Source organism: Desmodus rotundus, chromosome 7, assembly GCF_022682495.2.
Source record: "Desmodus rotundus isolate HL8 chromosome 7, HLdesRot8A.1, whole genome shotgun sequence".
NCBI lineage: Eukaryota > Metazoa > Chordata > Mammalia > Chiroptera > Phyllostomidae > Desmodus > Desmodus rotundus.
Window position 1 is genome coordinate 77,322,622 of NC_071393.1, and position 14,664 is coordinate 77,337,285.

Genomic DNA, 14,664 nt, shown 5'->3' on the forward strand with positions numbered 1-14,664 from the left:
ACCACATATTTACATTATTCATATCCACTTGCAGGCTGTAGTTAACTTCCTCCACCTTTGTTTTTTCTGTATTTCAAAGAATCAGTTTCTTGTAGTTGAAGGGGAGCTCAAAAATCATCTAATAGAACCCACAGGACGCCTGAGTCACCATTATCAAATTCCTTACTAGCATGCATATTGCTCCTGTTTGGATACTATTATTGATAGAAAATTTTGTGAACTTCTAAGGCAGCTCAATTCATTCTCAACTAACTCCTACTCTCAGAAATTATTCTGATATGAATTCAGATATAAATGTTGAAATACATATGTCTCCTTGCAACTTCCTGCTTCTCTCTGGAATAAGACAGCATAGATCCTAAACCCTTTTTCTACATGATCCACATGATAGATCCAGTAATGGAAGAAGCTATCACATTCCTCTAGGGCTCCTCTCTTCTCCAGGCTAAGCATCCTTTAGCCTTTACTTCTGTATCATAGTATTTAATTCTGCCATTGGCTGTTCTTCTCTGAACAAACTCCAGCTTGACAGGACCTGTCTGAAGTACATTGTGCCAGATGGAAACTAACATTTTAGCCATGGGATAGGTAAGTGCTAAGAATAGAAAGATTTTATCTTCCCTGTTCCAAAGATTTATATGGATATTCCTATTAACACAACTAAGATCACATTCACTTATGAGATTTATACTTTTTAATATTTTTAATACATTGCCATTCAGCCATATTTCCCCAACCTATAATTATAACTGGGTACAGATGGCAGCTGAGAAGCTCACACAGAAAGATGGCCACTGCAGGTATTAGGAGTCACTCTTTTTAGTTGAGTGACTTTGGGCAAACAGCTCCAATTTCCTGTGCCTTGGTTTTCTCAATTCTAAAACGGAGAAGAGAATAATTCCTCAATATCTAAGATATTATAAAGATAAATGAGTAGATATAAATATTATTTTCTTAAGTTAAAAACATTATAGTAAAACAGGCTAGCAGTTCCCCAAAATGTTAAACATAAAGGTACCATATGACCCAGCAATTCCACTCCTAGGGATATCTCAGGAGAAATGAAAACATTCCCACACAGAAACCTGTACGCAATGTTCATAGCAACATTATTCATAAAAGCCAAAGAGTAAAAACAACTTAAATAGCCATCAACTAATGAATGCGTAAACAAAACATAAAATATCTGTACAGTAGAATGTTATTCTGTGAAAGTGAATAAAGCACTGATACAAACTACAAATGGATAAATGAATCTCACAAACACTATACTAAGAGGCCAGACACAAAAGGCCACATATCACATGACTCTATTTACATGAAATGTCCAGAATGCACAAATCCATAGAGACAGAAAATAGACAAGTGTTTGCAAGGCTGAGGAAAAATGAGACTGGGGAAGTAACTGAAAATAAGTACAAGGATGGGGTTTTTTGGTGTAATAAAAATAAATAATAAATAAGTAATAAAAATATTCTACAATTGATTGTGATGATGGAGACACAACTCTGAATATACAAAAAGCTGTTGAACTGTATGCCTTGAATAGGTGAATTATATGGTATGTGTTATAGCTCAATAAAGTTGTTTTTTAAAAGAACTATAAAAATGTAGACACTATTTTAAAAAATGTTTTTTATTGTTCAATTACAGTTGTCTCCATTTCCCCCCATTACTAATGACTATTTTAATTGCTGTTATGCCTCTAGTGAATGATTAACAGCAACTCTAAGAATATTTCCCCAAGTTATTAAACTCAGAGGCCAAACACTAAGTGCTGGCGCGGACGTGGAGAAAAAGATATTGTGTACTGTGCACTATTGGTGGAAATGCAGACTGGTGTAGCCACTATGGCTAACACTGTGTAGGTTTCTCAAAAAATTAAAAATGGAACTGCCTTATGACCCAATGATTTCACTTCTGGGTATATATTTAAAGAAACCCAAGACGCTAATTCAAAGGAATATATAAACTCCTATGTTCATTGCAGTGTTAATTACGATAGCCAAGTTATGGAAGCAACCCAAGTGCCCATCAACAGATTAGTGGATAAACAAGTTGTGGGATATATACACAATGGAATATTACTTGACCATAAAAAGAACAAAATCTTACTATTTGTGAAAGCACAGATGGACCTAGAGGGTAGTATGCTAATTGAAATAAGCCAGACAGAGAAAGACAAATAGCATATGATTTCACTTATATGTGGAATCTAAAGAGCAAAATAAATTAACAAACAACAGACACAGACTCAGAGATACAGAGAATAGGCTGAGAGTTGCCAGAGGAGCAGTTGGGGGTTTGGGTGGAAAAGGTGAAGGGAATAAGAAGTACAGATTGGTAGTTACAAAATAGTCACAGGGATATAAAGCACAGCATAGGGAATAGAGTCAATAATAATGTAATAAATATGTATGGGTGCCAGGTGGGTACTAGAAATATCAAGGAGATCACTTTATAAAAAAATAATTGACTGTCCAACCACTATGCTGCAAAGTCTTCAAGCACTGTCCCTCAGCAGTGTGAGCACGTGCATGTGTGCACGCACACGCTCACACACAGGCTTGCACCCATCACACACTTCACTTGAACTAAATTTATAATTTAGGGAACTATTTTAAACTTAGCTACTCTAAAGTTCAGTGCACAGGCAGACTCTGGATGGTGAGGACAGGAATCTGAAAACCTGTGGTTTGGTGAATGCCAGTCACATCAGAGTACAATTAAAAAAAATTTTTTTAGATTTTATTTTTTATTTATTTTTAAAGAGGGGGGAAGGGAGGGAGAAAGAGAGGGAGAGACACATTGATGTGAAAGAGAAACATTGATCAGTTGCCTCTTGCATGTTCCCTGACCAGGAGCCGAACACGAAACCCAGGCATGTGCCCTGACCAGGAACTGAACCAAACCAGTAACCTTCTGCTTTGCAGCACGATGTCCAGCCAACTAAGCCATACTGGTCAGGGCTCATGGTACAATTTTAGATCCCACTTACAAGCTGCAGGGCCATGAGCAAGCTAACTGATCTCTGAGAGCTTCAGAATGCTGACCTGTAAAATTATCAAGGGGATATATATAAAATACTTATTGAGCACTGCTCTCTTTAGATTCCCATATATTACCAACTTTAATTATGTGTATAATAGTCAGATTTTATATTTTCATGTATAACTACATTCCAGCATACACAGTATTTAGCCACAACAGCTAGTTCAAGACACTTTTATATCAAAGACAAAATGTGTGAAAGCCTTCTTTGAATTACCAAAAAGATGAATAACTGCAATTTTCTCCTGAAGATGTGCATGTTTAAATGAAGTCTTATTGTACTCATTTCCCAAAAAGCTGCTATATTTTAATCGCTCTGCTTTCCCTGCTTTGAATTTTTTTTAAAGATCACTATGAATCCTTACCACAACTATGAAATTCTTTCCATTGCTAAAGATTACAAATGTGCAATCTGAGAAAATGGACAATTTCAGGCTATCTAACACACCCAGCTTGGGGACCCTGCACAAAGAGCACCGTAACTATGGAAACACTTGGCAGTGGACTGACAACATAAATCAAAGAAACTGTTTCATTATTCAAGTACCAAGCATTTGAGATCAATTTATAGCAACTATAATCTACTAATAATTATATTCTATTTAATTTGTCAAACATGATTTTCCATCTCAATGAGATATTTAGGAAATCCTTAAGTGTTTTCCTTAAGGAGAAAAAAATAATAAATTAAATCCACTTAAGCCGTGTGGTGTACCTGACTATTGGGTTTGATCCATTTATGAAACAAACACTATGAAATCAGGCTTATTTGGCACTTGCCATATGCTTTTAAATATTATTTACTACAGAGAGAGAGAGAGAGAGAGAGAGAGAGAGAGAGAGAGAGACCACGAGAGACTGTCTGCTCAACCAGGATTATAAATTCTTCCAACACAGGAAACATAAGACAGCTGATAACCACTACCTAGCAGAGGGCCCACAATACAGTCCGTTTTCTTTTCTAAATACAAGAGCCTTTGGAAGAAGTCACAGCACATTAACATGAACAAGATTTTATGATAGGGAAAATGGGAATTAGTGACTGAGAGCCCTACTCAGTTCCAGAAGGTTATCCTCAGAAGGTATACAACCTATACCCTTATAAACACAGTGGTTGTTTCAGTAAATACTCATTTTTTTCCATAAATATTTTATGGGGGGAGAGAAGTAACCCTAGACCAATTCTAACTCTTATCTTAATTTCCCCACCCACAGGAAGTTTTCTTTTTTTTAACTGACAGTTTTCATCTTGTTTTTCTTTAGAACTGGGTGCTACCTCAGCCTCTACTCCTCTCTCCCTACTTCCCCTCAGTCAAGAGAGGAAGGAGTAAATACAAAGAGTGCCCACACAGGAAAGGATTTCAGGATAAAGATCAGGCCTGATGCCCTTCATGGAACATCTACAGAGATCTTCACTGTATGATGACAAAGGATCGAAGAGAAGCAGACCTTGAAGTATAGTAGTCCTCCCTTACCCATGGTTTCAGTTACCCACAGTCAACCATGGCCCAAAAATATTAAATGGAAAATGCCAGAAATACACAATTCACAGTGTTTAATCACATGAGGAGTGTGATAAAGTCTCGTGCCATCCCCCCCAGGACATGAATCATCCATTTGTCCAGTACAATACAGTACATTATGATATTTTGAGAAAGACCATATTCACAGAACTTTTATTACAGTATATTTTTACAGTTGTTCTATGTTATTATTAGTTATGGCTGTTTGTCTCTTACTGTGCCTGTTAAATTAAACTTTATCACATGTGTGCAAATATAGGAAAAAACACAGCATCTGTAGGGTTCCACACTACCCATGGTTTCAGGCATCTATTGGGGGTCTTGGAACATATCTCCCATGGATAACAGGGAACATTGTATATATATTTAAAAATCTTCTGACTGACTCAGGTTTAATGATCCCAACTTTTAATTTACAAAGCAATGGGAAATAAATATTTTTCTTTCATAAAGCAGTAATTTATAGCGTGGTTTTTGGTCCTCGATCTCTTTTGGGAATCCAATCCCTTGACTGAAAGAGTCTCTTCTCTCTTGTGTGTCTATCTGATCCTTCAGATTCTGCTTTCACAGTGTCTTACAAGCCAGCCTCCATTCTTTCTGTTCTAACTGAGAGGCCTTCATTAATTCTCACCCAGTTACTATATTCACCTCCAAATTGGTCTTGCAGCTTGCAGTCTCCCCCTGTAACTCATTCTATATACTGCTAGATTAATGCGGCTAATATACAGTTCTGATCATTCATGGAGAAAAGAGTATTTGTTAAGCAAATATTCTCTGCACCAGAGGCTATGTTAGACTTTAATGATTCAGAGAAAGAGACATACAGGTTTTTGACCTCGTGGAGCTTATATTCTAATGATGGAGTTCCTCTACCCAAAATCTGCCAAGGGCTTCCCTTTGACAATGGGCTCCAGGGTAATTTCATCATTCTGTCCACTACAGAATATGAGCTAAGTGACCTTTTCTAGATTAATCCCTAATACACATTTGCCCCCTATCCTAGTGAAATGGGTTTTGCACACCTTGAATTTTTCTACATCATGCTATTTATTCTGACTGACTTCTGTGCCTAGAATTCCCTACTCCCCACCTTGACCTTGAGAAATTCAACCTATATTTCAATATTTGTCTCAGTGACATCTCCTTCATTAGGTCTTTTGTTCACCCCACATCCTAATGTTATCTCTCCTACACTGTTCTTCTGGAATTTTTATTTTGCTTTGTATTATAGTCATTGTGTGCTTGTTCTAGGCCATGTCTTGCTCCCTTTTATTGCTTACAACAATTAGCACTGAAACTTGTATAAAGTAGGTAGGAGGTACAGAGCCCAGGGTTAATTTTTAAGAATATACACATTTTCTAAACTCTCTTCCCTTTACTCCTTCAGGCCAAAAATCCTTGATCTCATCAAGGACAGGGGAAGATAGAAGCCAGGAAGAGTGACTGATGAGTTTTGCCCTGAAAAGTCATTTAATCTGAAACTTGAACATGAATAGGGGTTAGTCAGGTGAGGAAGGATTGGAATGACTACATCTATTAGCGCATGCAAAAGCACAGAAGAGAAGTAATACCTTACTGATAAAACACTGCAACCATGCTAAGGTCTTAATACAATCCAGCCCCACTGGAAAAATAAGTCACAAAATCTTCAACAATGGGTATCACACTAGTTGTATTCTGAGGTGAGTGGATCATTTCACAAGGATCCTCCTTTCTCAAAAACCACATGTCCACATTCCATTCTGTATCTCCAGAGACACAGGGACTCTGGCAGCCCGGTGTTTACCGTGAGACCAGGGATACGCACTGGCTCAAGCCCAGCCATTCCGATTTCCTTTCCTGAGTCTGGAATTGGAACCGTGAGAATAGTTAGGGCAGTGTCTCCATGGTGCTGGAACTGTAACATGTAAACTTGAGCACTATGGGGTACTTGTTTTTCTACCAAGTGGACAGTGTAACAAAAAAATATGGTCTGTCCATAGATAAGAAGCAAGCAGATGACGAATAAAAACAGAGAGAGAGGTAGTATGAGCACCCCTTAAGGCTGTGCTGGCTTCCCACTTGGTCTCTAGTTTCAGTCTCTTTCTGAGGCCCAGCTATTTTCTGGTTCTTGGGTCTGCCAACCCTTAAATCCTTATAATAAACCCTTCTTTCTGCTAGGCTAGCTGAAGTTTCTTTGAGACACCTATATCTGGCTGTCCTAAGACATAAACACTGAACAAGCCACAAAATTCCACTTACCAAGGTGCTTGAAATCTCCCAGTGTTTATCAAGCTCCTACCATGCACAAGTTTTCTACCATCAGTTTACAAAAACCTAAGAGTTATATTTTCTATTCCATTTAACATTTTCTTTTGACTACAGCAAAAATTATTTTAGGCTACACATATTTAAAAGTTTTATGTGTATAATGTAAATCCAGAACCTACAATTCTTGTTTCATTTTATAGCTAGTATTCACTCTGAGTTATTGATATAGGTACCTCAATATTCTGAAAGATATTTGGGAAGATAAAGGGGCAAGGAGTTCAGAGAAACCATCTTTCCCTCTCTTTAATCAGACCAAGTTCATCTAACAAATTTCAACTGGGCTGATAAACAGTTTTAGGAAAATTCACTAAGGGACAAATTGAAATGGCCTCTTTAGAAAGCATCAATGGAATGGTCATTCCCATACATTTAACATTTCCATGATTCAGTGATACACTGCGTGTCACTCACTGGACCCCTAGGGAGCCAGCCAACACAGTCCTACCCAACGAAACATATGGTCTAGCAGCAGAGTGTGTCCCCAAATCACCCAATCATGAGACTCATCTGTAATGCTGGTAAACATACAGATTCCAGGAGCCTACCTCAGACCTACTGAATCAGAATCTCTAAGAGGCAAGCCTAAGATTCGGTATGTATAACAAGTATCCCTAGAGGACGGAATTTCCCCAAACTGTTTGGCATGACTTTAAGAATGGCCCCTAAGCTTCACACCCAAGAGAAAGCCCCCATCAGATGTTGCTGAATCAGGCTTTGATTTACTATAGCTCATCTTCTCCCTGGCTCAAATTTTCTAAACTTCATTAAATTCTCTGGCTTCTCTCCAAATGACCCTCTGCAGCAAGGCTCTGCAAGTTCCCCAGAGTTCATCTAGCTTGTTACTCCTGGCACGGTTGACTGGAAACCCAGTTATAAAGATAATGTCTCTATATTTTCTCCCTCTTCTTCCCTAGCCTCTCCAACTGTATGCTACCCTCAAAGGCATCCCTGACCTGGTATGGCTAGGCCTTGATAGGCCACCTCAATCCCAGAAAGACTCTAGGAAGGCTGACCTACATGCCATCCATAAATGTGAGAGTAAATTATGTTCAGCACTCCAACTAAGGTTGATCTATTTGATCACATATACAGCACTTTTTCTATATGTACACTTTAAAAATAATGAGGCAAATTCCACAGTCTATTACTGAAGGATTAATCTAGCAGTTTCTTTAAAATAAATTTTGTAGAGGGAATTGTCATGAGAGTAGTCCTTGGCCGAACCCTTTAAGGACCCACAAATGTGTTCTTAAGATCAACGTGCAGACAGTCACCACTGTGTATTCCGGCTGCCACACTGGTCCACTACTCTCTGGGAATTGCCAGAAAGCAAGAAAAGAGGCAATAAGAAAGGAGGATGACAGTGAACGACCCTCACCAATCTGACGCCAATGATGCCTCACCCAACAAAGTGGGGGTCTGCTTTAGAAAGTACAAAAGGCATGGTAGTAAATCAACAGCCAAAAAGTAGAGAATAGATGTCAAGAAGGGCTTACCCATGAATTTAGTGAAAATAGTTAAATCATGCAATGGTGCAAAATTATAATACTATCGTTTTAGTTTATGGAACAAAGGATTTTCTCTCTCCAAAAAAGCTAGCAATACAACAAGAAGTTCAATAAAACCACTTTGCTCTCTGAAATAAACTAACATTTCTAGTGGTAAAACCCACTTTGCCAGGGTTAATGGGTGAGACTACAGTAAACCTAGGAGGAGAAAAGGAATCCTCACCTGGTAGGAACTGCAGGCTTAGTGAAAAAGTGTCTGCCAACATGCTCTCGAGAGGAGACGGGGCAAGCAGTCTGGGCCACAAGACTTAACTCTCGGTAAGATCTGAACCCCTAGAATGACAAGACTATGAAAGCATCCAGGTCAGGCAGACAAGAAGCAGAGCATCCATCAGCCTGACACCTGTACTAACCTTGGAAGTAGTAGAAGGTGCTGCCTGAGCAGACTACAGAAGCTCTCCATAAGGAAAACAGGGTGGCCCAGGGGGAAGCCTCTGCCTTCAAAATTACATATTGGAGATAATATATAACAGTGTATACAAGCAAATACACACACTCGGGAACCATTTATCTATGTCCTGGAGATTTAGACTAGTAACTTTTCTTTTTTTTTTTTTTTGAATAGAAAATGTATAGAGATTAAAAATAGACAAGTGGGTGCTGGGACAACTGGATATTTACATGTAAAGAATAAATTAGAACCCTCTACCTCACAATATATATAAATGTTAACTCAAGATAGGTCCAAGTCTCAGTGTAACAGCTAACACTATAAAACTCTTAGAAGAAAACATAAGAATAAATCTTTGTGATTTTGGATTAGGCAGTTTTCTTACATATGATATCAAAAGCACAGCAACCAAAGAAAAAATAAAACTGTTTTAAAGTTAAAACTTTTGTTCATCAAAGGACACTACTGAGAAAGTGAAGAACAAGACACAGAAAGGGAGAAAATATTTACACATCATATATTTGATGAGGTATATAAGGTATCCAGAATATAGAAACAACACTTACAACTCAACCATTAAAAGTTAACAATTTAAAAATGGGCAAAGCAGTTGTTTTTGTTTGTTTGTTTTTCTGTGCCTACGAGGGTTTTTTTGTGGGGGTGCTTAATCCCATCATCTTTTTCATTGAACCCCCCAACCTCCTTCCCTCTGACAGGTGTCAATCTGTTCTTTGTATCTATTAGTCTGTTTCTTATTTTGTTTGGTCATTTATTTTGTTCATTACATTCCACATATAAGTGAGATCATACAGTATTTGTCTTTCTCTGACTGGCTTATTTCACTTAGCATAATGCTCTCCAGGGCCATCCATCCTGTCGCAAAGGGTGAGATTTCCTTCTTTTTTTTACAGCTAAATAGCATTCCATTGTGTAAACCAGTAACTCTTTTATTTATTTATTTCAATATATTTATTGATTATGCTATTACAGTTGTCCCATTTCCTGCCCCCTCACTCCACTCCATCCTGCCCACCCCCTCCCTCCCACATTCCCCCCCCTATAGTTCATGCCCATGGGTCATACTTATAAGTTCTTTGGCTTCTACAGTTCCTACACTATTCTTACCCTCCCCCTGTCTATTTTCCACCTATCATCTATGCTACTTATTCTCTGTACCTTTCCCCCCCTCTCCCCCTCCCACTCCCCTATTGGCAACCCTCCATGTGATCTCCATCTCTATGGTTCTGTTCCTGTTCTAGTTGCTTGCCTAGTTTGCTCTTGTTTTTCTTTTAGGTGTGGTCGTTAGTAACTGTGAGTTTGCTGTCATTTTTACTGTTCATACTTTTTATCTCCTTTTTCTTAGGTAACTCCCTTTAACATTTCATATAATAAGGGCTTGGTGATGATGAACTTCTTGAACTTGACCTTATCTGACAAGCACTTTATCCTCCCTTCCATTCTAAATGATAGCTTTGCTGGATACAGTAATCTTGGATGTAGGTCCTTGCCTTTCATGACTTGGAATACTTCTTGCCAGCCCCTTCTTGCCTGTAAGGTCTCTTTGGAGAAATCAGCTGACAGTCTTATGGGAAGTCCTTTATAGGTAACTATGTCCTTTTCTCTTGCTGCTTCTAAGATTCTCTCCTTCTCCTTAATCTTGGCTAATGTAATTATGATGTGCCTTGGTGTGTTCCTCCTTGGGTCCAGCTTCTTTGGGACTCTCTGAGCTTCCTGGACTTCCTAGATGTCTATTTCCTTTGCCAGATGAGCGAAGTTCTCCTTCATTATTTTGTTCAAATAAGTTTTCAATTGTTTGTTCTTCCTCTTCTCCTTCTGGCACCCCTATAATTCGGATGTTGGAATGTTTCAAGATGTCCTGGAGGTTCCTAAGCCTCTCCTCATTTTTCCGAATTCTTGTTTCCTCATTCTTTTCTGGTTGGATGTTTCTTTCTTCTTTCTGGTCCACACCGTTGATTTGAGTCCCAGTTTCCTTCGCATCACTATTGGTTCCCTGTACATTTTCCTTTGTTTCTCTTAGCATAGCCTTCATTTTTTCATCTAGTTTTCGAACAAATTCAACCAATTCTGTGAGTGTCTTAATAACCAGTGTTTTGAACTGTGCATCCCATAGGTTGGCTATCTCTTCCTCGCTTAGTTGTATTTTTTCTGGAGCTTTGAAGTGTTCTGTCATTTGGGCCTTTTTTTTTTTTTTTTTGGTCTTGGCGTGTCTGTTACTTAAAGGGGCGGAGCTTTAGGTGTCCCCCGGGCGGGGTAACGCTGGTCACTGTGCTGTGACACTGTATGTGGGGGAGGGGCCGAGAGGGAGCAATGGCCCCCGCTCCACTCTCCACCGGATTTCAATATTTCACTCCACTACCCACAATCAAACTGGGCCCCTCTGGTGCTGGTTCCCGAGTGGGTGGGCTTGTGCACTCCCTAGGTCCCTGTGGGTCTCTCCAAGGACCTCTCCTGTGAGGCTGGGAGTCTCTCCTGCTGCCACCCCAACCCCCACGGGCGTTTTCAATCAGAGGTTTGAGGCTTTATTTCCCCCGAGCTGGAGCCCTGGGTTACACAGTCTGCTTCGCTCCCCACCGTTTGTCCCGGTTTATCTGTGCGCGAATATGGGGCTGCGGGGCGCTACCCCAGCTCTGCCTGCCCCGTTCTTCGCCACTCTGAGTCCGGCCCTCTCGGTTTATATGTGTGTGAATGTGGGGCCACGGGGTCTGCTAGTGGTCGGACTGCCTGCCTTGTTCGTCCCACACTCTGCCAGTTCGGTCCCGCCACGGCCACGCAAGTCCTCTCTGCCCCTCCTACCAGTCTGGATGAATGTTTATTTTTTATTTCCTTGGTGTCGGACTTCCTTGCCATTCGATTTTCTGTCAGTTCTGGTTTTGCGAGGAGGCGCAGTGTGTCTACCTACGCTGCCATCTTGGTTCTCCACCAGTAACTCTTTTAATGTGTGCAAATTCCTTCTGTAGGCAGAAGGACTGCTACTGTGTGCCCAGATGGGTACACAGACAAATGATGTTTACCCAACTTCAGAGAAACCATGCCAAAATATTCCTCCCAAACAACTGATTCTAACTTGTTCTTGTTTTACGCCAATGACAGCCTAACAGACTGTTTCATATACGCATTTGACTTTTCAAATATCTGCATGCAATCATGCTAAATTTACTGAGTCCTTGCGCTCCAGGAGCTGTGGAACAGCATTTGAATGACATGGGCATTGCATCCTGATGTGAAATGTCATCTGCTTAAAATACAGGAGAAGGACCTGCAGCAGCACAGACCTGGCCTGACCCTGAAATATGTGCATCAGCAGGAGCCAGAGGCCTAAAGCAGCCAGAAAAGAAATGCCACAATCCCAAAAGTTCTGAGTAACAAAACAACAAACAAAAAGTTCAAGCTTCAATGCCTATATGACTCACTCTGGCCACTTGACTCTTCACTGAACAGAAAGCATATTCTCTACAAAAGAACACACTAGCAGGAAAGCAATCTAGAAGGTAGTTTGTGACAGAGCCTTGGGTCTCCCTTTATGTACCGAGTTGGACAACTATGAACGCCAATCACAAATGTACCATTTCCTCACCAATAATCATTTGACACTTCTGATGCCTTCTAAAGAGAAACTGTCACAACTGTCACTTAAAGGAGTCTACTCCACACATTACTACATTTTTTGTATTCATTTAATTCCTTTTACCATCAAGAGCGATCAAAAGAAGCTGGAAAATAGTGTGTCCACAACTAGTAAAATAAATAGCTGTGATTCCCTGTGCCAGTGCCTCTCAAACTCTAATGTCCATACAAATTACCTGGTGATCTTGTTCAAACACAGATTCTGATATGTTAGGTCTGGGGTGGAGCCTGAGATTATGGAAGATAACAGGCTCCCAGGTGAGCCTGGGGCTTCTGATTCATGGCCACATCTTGACCAAACCAAGGCTTCCCCTGGGAGGCCAAAGTGATTTCTCTGACACATGTGAATTCCCAACACATGATTATGGAAACACACACACACACACACATACACACACAAACCCACTGTTAAAGAAAGCATAGAAAAATTCAGTTCCCAGTTGTACAGAATGGGAAAAAGAAGCAAATTTATGATACTTAGCCCCTATTTTGAATCATATCATCATTCTATTCTCCAAACTGACTTGATACCCTGACCCCCTTAATAGATATGGAGATTGTTACTAGCCTACCAGTATCCAATATGTAGAAGCATCATCTTTTGATGTCTACTTGCAATTACCACAGAGAGGCCAGCCCTGGGATGGTTTCAGACTTCCTGTGGAGGCAGCCATTAGGATTACCTCTGCCACTAAAAACACATCCAAACAACCCTAAATTCTCTACAAAGAATCTTCAAGAGTCCCACAGCATCTAAAAAGACAACCTTATGTGATCTCGACCAAATGATTCTGATTAAGCAGTTTTTTTGCTGGCTTTCACTTTTGGTGATTTAACTTAGAGTATTTAACATTCTGAAAACTTCACTGAACTCTACGTCCAGCCACAGTGGGAACACAACATTAGAGCATACCCAAAAGTCTCCTATTTTAAAAGATAGAGGACAGAGGGGAAAGAGTTTGAATTAATGTGCTAGAGCTGAAATCCAGTCACCCTGAATGAATCTGATGCCTTCTTATTCACAATTTTGCACCTCAAACATCCATATCATCACCTAGCAGCAAAGGGAATCCAAAATACTAGAAATAATTAGGGTACACCTCAGACGCATTAAAGTCACCAGTTATGAAACACATACTCTATGAATACAATATACTTCCTCCTACGACATTTTAAAATACAAGCTGTTGACAAGTTGCTCCTCTGAATTAAAAACCATCCTATCTCCTACCCTTCGCGACAGCATGGATGGATCTGGAGAGCATTATTCTAAGTGAAATAAGCCAGGTGGTGAAATACAAATCCCATATAATCTCACCTTTAAGTGGAGGAACCTAACCAACAAAACAAACAAGCAAGCAAAATATAACCAAAGACACTGAAATAAAGAACTGAGAGTAACCAGAGAGGAGAGGATAACAGGGGGAAAAAGGGGGAGGGTTGTCAAAAAACATGTATAAAGGACACACAGACAAAGCCAGAGGGCAGTAGGATGGAGGGTGGGAGGTGGAGATGGGTGGGGTGGGGGAAGTGGGGGAGGGAAAATAGAGACAACTATACTTGAACAACAAGAAAAGAAGAAAAAAGAAAAAAAAAAAAACAACTCCCCTACTTTATTAGTCTTAGTGACCTCCAAGTGAATCCAGGGTCTCTTACTACAAAAGAAAGTGACAACTATGCCAATGAGACACCATGTGAGGAGGTGATATTCCCCAACACAGATGGGAACTGCAGGAGGCTTGTATTCTGAGCCTAAGATTCCATCTCCTGGAAAAGTTGCTATATGAAAGAATCCTAGTTTTTTGGATTTTTTTTTCTACTTGTTAGGCTAAAGGGCTTAGACAAAAGAACTAGGTCCTGCAGCTATAAATTAGTCCTTCAGGCCTTGTGATGCCAAGCTGGGGAAGCCAACTTTGTGACTGGCAGCTATTCATGTAATTCTCTGCGGCTTTCTGCACAAGAAGGTGGGTAGAGAGAAGGCTTATGGGGAGCAGGCAGTGGATGAAATCAAAACAAGTCAGTCAAAATATTGGAGGATATACACGTTTCCTCCAAAATGTAGACATGGTAGAGTATTTTATACAATGTGAAACAACATTAACACCATAACCTCATTAACTAACCTACTTACTATATATTTCTTGTTGATAATTCTCTTGGGTGCCTCTGGGTTCCA

General features: G+C 39.9%; 1 protein-coding gene across 5 annotated transcripts in view; it reads right to left on the reverse strand.

The window, feature by feature from the left end:
* Nucleotides 1-14,664, reverse strand: part of FRMD5 (FERM domain containing 5) — a 335,923-nt gene that overhangs the window by 189,560 nt on the left and 131,699 nt on the right. The gene's annotated exons all lie outside the window — the stretch shown is intronic.